Source organism: Triticum dicoccoides, chromosome 3A (genome assembly GCF_002162155.2).
Source record: "Triticum dicoccoides isolate Atlit2015 ecotype Zavitan chromosome 3A, WEW_v2.0, whole genome shotgun sequence".
Lineage (NCBI taxonomy): Eukaryota > Viridiplantae > Streptophyta > Magnoliopsida > Poales > Poaceae > Triticum > Triticum dicoccoides.
This window is the reverse complement of record NC_041384.1, coordinates 2,755,156-2,764,761: the sequence shown is the minus strand read 5'-3', so window position 1 is coordinate 2,764,761 and position 9,606 is coordinate 2,755,156.

Sequence of the window (9,606 nt, the reverse complement as noted above, 5' to 3'; positions counted from 1 at the left end):
GCCCGCCTCGATGTCACCGCACTGCCAACGCCACCTGGCACCCAGCTCGCCGCCGGTAGCAACACCACTGTGGAACGGTTGCAGCTTCTCCATTCATAGTCCCAGCACCGCCCCCGACAATGGATGTAGCATTCCCCGGTGCCGGATGTAGCTCCAGCAAACGCGGATGCAGCTTTTTGCCATCGGGCGCATTTTTCAGCGTTGTCCTTCCAGCTTTCTGCATCACTGGTTCCAGCAAAAAAATGTGCTGGTTCCAGCATTTCCGCGGATCATTGAATCCTGGGCGCCACCGTCGCTAGCTTCCTTCATCCTTGGTTCCAGCAAAAGCATTTGCTGGTTGTAGCATTTGCAGAGGCTCGCTCCAGCATCACATCCACGTACACATGCCTTGCGCGGAGGTAGTTTCGTGGAGGCTGGAGCCAGCGTGGCGCTCGAGCCGGCCGAAAGTTCGGCCGGCGCGCCGTCTCGAAGCGTTTTCCTTCCAGGGCGTTGATAGGCGCCGGCGCGCCGGTCCAATCTTTCGGCCGGTCGCGTCCTAACCGTCCAATTCAGGTCTTGTGAACTGTTCGATCTCTCTGTATTCACTCCGTTCCTGCCTTGCATTGAGCCTTCCTTCCCCCAAATCGCTCTGGCGCAAGCGCTGCCAGCCCCCGCCACACCATCGCGTGAGTCAAGCGAGCTCGCAAGACCTCCGCACCGCCAGTTTGCCGTCGCTCGCCGCCCTCGCAGATAACCTTCCCCGCTTACAAAAATTGCTTCCATGGTCAACGCCGGTTCCAGCATCTGGCGGTGCTGATCCCAACAAAAAATAGATTGCAGCAAAACACAGTCCCCCCCCCTGCATCGGCGCCCGCCTCGAAGTCACCGCACTGCCAACGCCACCTGGCACCCAGCTCGCCGCCGGTAGCAACACCACTGTGGAACGGTTGCAGCTTCTCCATTCATAGTCCCAGCACCGCCCCCGACAATGGATGTAGCTTTCCCCGGTGCCGGATGTAGCTCCAGCAAACGCGGATGCAGCTTTTTGCCATCGGGCGCATTTTTCAGCGTTGTCCTTCCAGCTTTCTCCTTCACTGGTTCCAACAAAAAAATGTGTTGGTTCCAGCATTTCCGCGGATCATCGAATCCTGGGCGCCACCGTCGCTAGCTTCCTTCATCCTTGGTTCCAGCAAAAGCATTTGCTGGTTGTAGCATTTGCAGAGGCTCGCTCCAGCATCGCATCCACGTACACATGCCTTGCACGGAGGTAGGTTCGTGGAGGCTGGAGCCAGCTTGGCGCTCGAGCCGGCCGAAAGTTCGGCCGGCGCGTCGTCTCGAAGCGTTTTCCTTTCAAGGCGTTGATAGGCACCGGCGCGCCGGTCCAATCTTTCGGCCGGTCGCGTCCTAACCGTCCAATTCAGGTCTTGTGAACTGTTCGATCTCTCTGTATTCACTCCATTCCTGCCTTACATCGAGCCTTCCTTCCCCCAACTCGCTCCGGCGCAAGCGCTGCCAGCCGCCGCCACACCGTCGCGTGAGTCAAGCGAGCTCGCAACACCTCCGCACCGCCAGTTTGCCGTCGCTCGCCACCCTCGCAGATAACATTCCCCGCTTACAAAAATTGCTTCCATGGTCAACGCCGGTTCCAGCATCTGGCTGCTGGGGAACGTAGCAGAAATTCAAAATTTTCCTACGTGTCACCAAGATCTATCTATGGAGAGACCAGCAACGAGTAGAAAGAGAGTGCATCTACATACCCTTGTAGATCGCTAAGCGGAAGCGTTCAAGTGAACGGGGTTGATGAAGTCGTACTCGTCGTGATTCAAATCACCGATGATCAAGTGCCGAACGCACGGTACCTCCGCGTTCAACACACGTACAGCCCGGTGACGTATCCGACGCCTTGATCCAGCAAGGAGAGAGGGAGAGGTTGAGGAAGACTCCATCCAGCAGCAGCACAACGGCGTGGTGGTGGTGGAGGAGCGTGGCAATCCTGCAGGGCTTCGCCAAGCACCACGGGAGAAGAGGAGTACTTGGGAGAGGGGGAGGGCTGCGCCAGAACTTCGTGTTGAGCTCCCATGCGTCTCCCCACTATATATAGGGGTGGAGGGGCTGGTTTCTTGCCCTCCAAGTCCATTGGGGCGTTGGACAAGGTGGGAGGAAAGAAATCCCATCATTTCCTTCCCCACCGATTGTTATCCCCCCTTTTTAGGGATCTTGATCTTATCCCTTTGGGATATGATCTTATTCCTTCTAAGGGGGGATCTTGGTGCGCCTTGACCAGGGGTGTGGGGCCTTTCCCCCACTACCCACGTCCATGTGGGCCCCCCCATGCAGGTGGGCCCCACTCCGGAACCTTCTAGAACCTTCCCGGTACAATACCGAAAAATCCTGAACATTTTCCGGTGGCCAAAATAGGACTTCCCATATATAAATCTTTACCTCCGGACCATTCCGGAACTCCTCGTGACGTCCGGGATCTCATCCGGGACTCCGAACAACATTCGATAACCACATACAAACTTCCTTTATAACCCTAGCGTCATCGAACCTTAAGTGTGTAGACCCTACGGGTTCGGGAGACATGTAGACATGACCGAGACGTTCTCTGGTCAATAACCAACAGCGGGATCTGGATACCCATGATGGCTCCCACATGCTCCACGATGATCTCATCGGATGAACCACGATGTCAAGGACTTAATCAATCCCGTATTCAATTCCCTTTGTCTATCGGTATGTTACTTGCCCGAGACTCGATCGTCGGTATCCAATACCTTGTTCAATCTCGTTACCGGCAAGTCACTTTACTCGTTCCGTAACACATCATCCCGTGACCAACTCCTTGGTCACATTGCGCATATGATGATGTCCTACCGAGTGGGCCCAGAGATACCTCTCCGTTTACACGGAGTGACAAATCCCAGTCTCGATCCGCATAAAACAGTAGATACTTTCGGAGATACCTGTAGTGCACCTTTATAGTCACCCAGTTACGTTGTGACGTTTGATACACCCAAAGCACTCCTACGGTATCCAGGAGTTACACGCTCTCATGGTCAAAGGAAGAGATACTTGACATTGGCAAAGCTCTAGCAAACGAACTACACGATATTTGTGCTAGGCTTAGGATTGGGTCTTGTCCATCACATCATTCTCCTAATGATGTGATCCCGTTATCAACGACATCCAATGTCCATAGCCAGGAAACCATGACTATCTGTTGATCACAACGAGCTAGTCAACTAGAGGCTCACTAGGGACATATTGTGGTCTATGTATTCACACGTGTATTACGATTTCCGGATAATACAGTTATAGCATGAATAAAAGACAATATCATGAACAAGGAAATATAATAATAACACTTTTATTTTTGCCTCTAGGGCATATTTCCAACAGTCTCCCACTTGCACTAGAGTCAATAATCTAGTTCACATCGCCATGTGATTAACACTCACAGGTCACATCGCCATGTGACTAATACCCAAGAGTTTTAGGTTTGATCATGTTGCTTGTGAGAGAGGTTTTAGTCAACGGGTCCGAACCTTTCAGATCCGTGTGTGCTTTACAAATCTCTATGTCATCTCCTAGATGTAGCTACCACGCTCTATTTGGAGCTATTCCAAATAACTGTTCTACTTGGAGCTATTCTAAATTGTTGCCCCATAATACATATCCGGTATCTCTTCTTAGAGCTATCCGGATCGGTGTTAAGCTTGCATCGACGTAACCTTTACGACGAACTCTTTTACCACCTCCATAATCGAGAAAATTCCTTAGTGCACTAGTTACCAAGGATAACTTTGACCGCTGTCTGTGATCCATTCATGGATCACTCTTGTACCCCTTGACTGACTCATGGCAAGGCACACTTCAGGTGCGGTACTCAGCATGGCATACTGTAGAGCCTATGTCTTAAGCATAGGGGACGACCTTCGTCCTTTCTCTCTATTCTGCCGAGGTCGAGCTTTAAGTCTTAACTTCGTACCTTACAACTCAGGCAAGAACTCCTTCTTTGACTGGTCCATCTTGAACACCTTCAAGATCATGTCAAGGTATGTGCTCATTTGAAAGTATTATTAAGCATTTTGATCTATCCTTATAGATCTTGATGCTCAATGTTCAAGTAGCTTAATCCAGGCTTTCCATTGAAAAACACTTTCAAAATAACCCTATATGCTTTCCAGAAATTCTACGTCATTTCTGATCAACAATATGTCAACAACATATACTCATCAGAAATTCTATAGTGCTCCCACTCACTTCTTTGGAAATACAAGTTTCTCATAAACTTTGTACAAACCCAAAATCTTTGATCATCATCAAAGCATACATTCCAACTCCGAGATGCTCACTCCAGTCTTTAGAAGGATTGCTGGAGCTTTGCATACTTATTAGCATCTTTCGGAATTGACAAAACCTTCCGGTTGTATCACATACAACCTTTCCTCAAGAAAATCGTCGAGGAAACAATGTTTTGACATCCTATCTGCAAGATTTCATAAATAATGCAGTAATCGCTAATATAATTCCAACAGACTCTTAGCATCGCTACGAGTGAGAAAATCTCATCGTAGTCAACTCCTTGAACTTGTCGGAAAACATCTTAACGACAAGTCGAGCTTTCTTAATGGTAATTCTTACCATCATTGTCTGTCTTCCTTTTAAAATCCATCCGTACTCATTTGCCTTACGACCATCGAGCCGTTCTGCCAAAGTCTTCACTTTGTTTTCATACATGGATCCTCTCTCGGATTTTATGGCCTCAAGCCATTTATCGGAATCCGGGCCCACCATTGCTTCTCCATAGCTCGTAGGTTCATTGTTGTCCAGCAACATGACTTCCAAGACAGGATTACGTACCACTCTGATGTAGTACGTATCCTTGTCATCCCACGAGGTTTGGTAGTGACTTGATCCGAAGTTTCATGATCAACATCACAAGCTTCCACTTCAATTGGTATAGGTGCCACAGGAACAACTTCCTGTGCCCTGCCACACACTAGTTGAAGAGACGGTTCAATAACCTCATCAAGTTTCCACCATCCTCCCACTCAATTCTTTCGAGAGAAACTTTTCCTCGAGAAAGGACCCGATTCAAGAAACAATCCATATTGCTTTCGGATCTGAATTAGGAGGTATACCCAACTGTTTTGGGTTTCCTATGAAGATGCATTTTATCCGCTTTGGGTTCGAGCTTATCAACCTGAAACTTTTTCATATAAGCGTCGCAGCCCCAAACTTTTAAGAAACGACAACTTAGGTTTCTCTAAACCATAATTCATACGGTGTCATCTCATCGGAATTACGTGGTGCCCTATTTAAAGTGAATGTGGTTGTCTCTAATGCCTAACCCATGAACGATAGTGGTAATTCGATAAGAGACATCATGGTACGCACCATATCCAATAGGGTGCAACTATGATGTTCGGACACACCATCACATTATGGTGTTCCAGGCGGTATTAATTGCGAAACAATTTTCACAATGTCTTAATTGTGTGCCAAAACTCGTAACTCAGATATTCATCTCTATGATCATATCATAGACATTTTATCCTCTTGTCACAATGATCTGCTACTTCACTCTGAAATTACTTGAACCATTCAATAATTCAGACTTGTGTTTCATCAAGTAAATATACTCAACATTTACTCGAATCATCTGTGAAGTAAGAACATAATGATATTCACTGCATGCCTCAGCACTCATTCGACTGCACACATCAAAATGTGTTACTTCCAACAAGTTGCTATCTTGTTCCATCTTATTGAAACCGAGGCTTTTCAGTCATCTTGCCTATGTGGTATGATTTGCATATCTCAAGTGATTCAAAATCAAGTGAGTCCGAACGGTCCATTTGCATGGAGTTTCTTCATGCATATACACCAATAGACATGGTTCACATGTCTCAAACTTTTCAAAACGAGTGAGTCCAAAGATCCATCAACATGAAGCTTCTTCATGCGTTTTATACCATTATGACTTACATGGCAGTGCCACAAGGAAGTGGTACTATCATTACTATCTTATATCTTTTGGCATGAAAATGTGTATCACTACGATCGAGATTCAATTAAACCATTCAGGTTTAATACTAATCTTGATGGTAGAGGGAGCGTGCGATGTTTGATCACATCAAACTTGGAAACACTTCCAACATATATCGTCAGCTCACCTTTAGCTAGTCTTCGTTTATTCCATAGCTTTTATTTCGAGTTACTAACACTTAGCAACCGAACCGGTATCTAATACCCTGGTGCTACTAGGAGTACTAGTAAAGTACACATTAACATAATGTATATCCAATATACTTCTATCGACCTTGCCAGCCTTCTTATCTACCAAGTATCTAGGGTGGTTCCGCTTCAGTGTCCGTTCCTCTCATTACAGAAGCACTTAGTCTCGGGTTTGGGTTCAACCTTGGGTTTCTTCACTAGAGCAGCAACTGTTTTGCCGTTTCATGAAGTATCCCTTGTTACCCTTGCCCTTCTTGAAACTAGTGGTTTTACCAACCATCAACAATTGATGCTCCTACTTGACTTCTACTTTCGCGGTGTCAAACATCACGAACACTTCAAGGATCATCATATCTATCCCTGATATGTTATAGTTCATCACGAAGCTCTAGCAGCTTGGTGGCAATGACTTTGGAGAAACATCACTATCTCATTTGGAAGATCAACTCCCACTCGATTCAAGTGATTGTTGCACTCAGACAATCTGAGCACAAGCTCAACGATTGAGCTTTTCTCCCTTAGTTTGCAGGTTAAGAAAATCGTCGGAGGTCTTATACCTCTTGACGTGGGCATGAGCCTGAAATCCTAATTTCAGCCCTCGAAACATCTCATATGTTCCGCGATGTTTCGAAAACGTCTTTGGTGCCTCTACTCTAAACCATTTAACTGAACTATCACGTAGTTATCAAAACGTGTATGTCCGATGTTCGCAACATCCACAGACGACGTTTGGGGTTCAGCACACTGAGAGGTGCATTAAGGACATAAGCTTTCTACTGATCGCATAATCGCTACTATCAACTTTCAACTATATTTTCTCTAGGACATATCTAAACAGTGGAACTAAAGCGCGAGCTACGACATAATTTGCAAAAAGTCTTTTGACTATGTTCAGGATAATTAAGTTCATCTTATGAACTCCCACTCAGATAGACATCCCTCTAGTCATCTAAGTGATTACATGATCCGAATCAACTAGGCCGTGTCCGATCATCACGTGAGACGGACTAGTCATCATCGGTGAACATCTTCATGTTGATCGTATCTGCTATATGACTCATGCTCGACCTTTCGGTCTCCGTGTTCCGAGGCCATGTCTGCACATGCTAGGCTCGTCAAGCTAACCCTAAGTGTTTTTGCTGTGTAAAACTGTCTTACACCCGTTGTATGTGAACGTAAGAATCCATCACACCCGATCATCACGTGGTGCTTAGAAGCGACGAACTGTAGCAACGGTGCACAGTTAGGGGAGAACACTTCTTGAAATTTTGTAAGGGATCATCTTATTTACTACCGTCGTCCTAAGTAAACAAGATGCATAAACATGATAAACATCACATGCAATCAAATAGTGACATGATATGGCCAATATCATTTTGCTCCTTTTGATCTCCATCTTCGGGGCTCCGTGATCATCATCGTCACCGGCATGACACCATGATCTCCATCATCGTGTCTTCATGAAGTTGTCTCGCCAACTATTACTTCTACTACTATGGCTACCAGTTAGCAATAAAGTAAAGTAATTACATGGCGTTGTTCAATGACACGCAGGTCATACAATAAATAAAGACAACTCCTATGGCTCCTGCCGGTTGTCATACTCATCGACATGCAAGTCGTGAATCCTATTACAAGAACATGATCAATCTCATACATCACATATTATTCACCACATTCTTGTTGGCCATATCACATCACAAAGCATACCCTGCAAAAACAAGTTAGACGTCCTCTAATTGTTGTTGCATGTTTTACGTGACTGCTATGGGTTTCTAGCAAGAACGTTTCTTACCTACGCAAGACCACAACGTGATATGCCAATTGCTATTTACCCTTCATAAGGACCCTTTTCATCGAATCCGTTCCGACTAAAGTGGGAGAGACTGGCACCCGCTAGCCACCTTATGCACCAAGTGCATGTCAATCGGTGGAACCTGTCTCACGTAAGAGTACGTGTAAGGTCGGTCCAGGCCGCTTCATCCCACAATACCGTCGAAACAAGATTGGACTAGTAACGGTAAGCATATTGAACAACATCAACGCCCACAACTACTTTATGTTCTACTCGTGCAAAGAATCTACGCAATAGACCTAGCTCTGATACCACTGTTGGGGAACGTATCAGAAATTCAAAATTTTCCTACGTGTCACCAAGATCTATCTATGGAGAGACCAGCAACGAGTAGAAAGAGAGTGCATCTACATACCCTTGTAGATTGCTAAGCGGAAGCGTTCAAGTGAACGGGGTTGATGAAGTCGTACTCGTCGTGATTCAAATCACCGATGATCAAGTGCCGAACGCACGGCACCTCCGCGTTCAACACACGTACAGCCCGGTGACGTATCCCACGCCTTGATCCAGCAAGGAGAGAGGGAGAGGTTGAGGAAGACTCCATCCAGCAGCAGCACAACGGCGTGGTGGTGGTGGAGGAGCGTGGCAATCCTGCAAGGCTTCGCCAAGCACCACGGGAGAAGAGGAGTACTTGGGAGAGGGGGAGGGCTGCGCCAGAACTTCGTGTTGAGCTCCCATGCGTCTCCCCACTATATATAGGGGTGGAGGGGCTGGTTTCTTGCCCTCCAAGTCCATTGGGGCGTTGGCCAAGGTGGGAGGAAAGAAATCCCATCATTTCCTTCCCCACCGCTTGTTATCCCCCCTTTTTAGGGATCTTGATCTTATCCCTTCGGGATATGATCTTATTCCTACTAAGGGGGGATCTTGGTGCGCCTTGACCAGGGGTGTGGGGCCTTGCCCCCACTACCCACGTCCATGTGGGCCCCCCCATGCAGGTGGGCCCCACTCCGGAACCTTCTAGAACCTTCCCGGTACAATACCGAAAAATTCCGAACATTTTCCGGTGGCCAAAATAGGACTTCCCATATATAAATCTTTACCTCCGGACCATTCCGGAACTCCTCGTGACGTCCGAGATCTCATCCGGGACTCCGAACAACATTCGGTAACCACATACAAACTTCCTTTATAACCCTAGCGTCATCGAACCTTAAGTGTGTAGACCCTACGGGTTCGGGAGACATGTAGACATGACCGAGACGTTCTCTGGTCAATAACCAACAGCGGGATCTGGATACCCATGATGGCTCCCACATGCTCCACGATGATCTCATCGGATGAACCACGATGTCAAGGACTTAATCAATCCCGTATTCAATTCCCTTTGTCTATCGGTATGTTACTTGCCCGAGACTCGATCGTCGGTATCCAATACCTTGTTCAATCTCGTTACCGGCAAGTCACTTTACTCGTTCCGTAACACATCATCCCGTGATCAACTCCTTGGTCACATTGCGCATATGATGATGTCCTACCGAGTGGGCCCAGAGATACCTCTCCGTTTACACGGAGTGACAAATCCCAGTCTC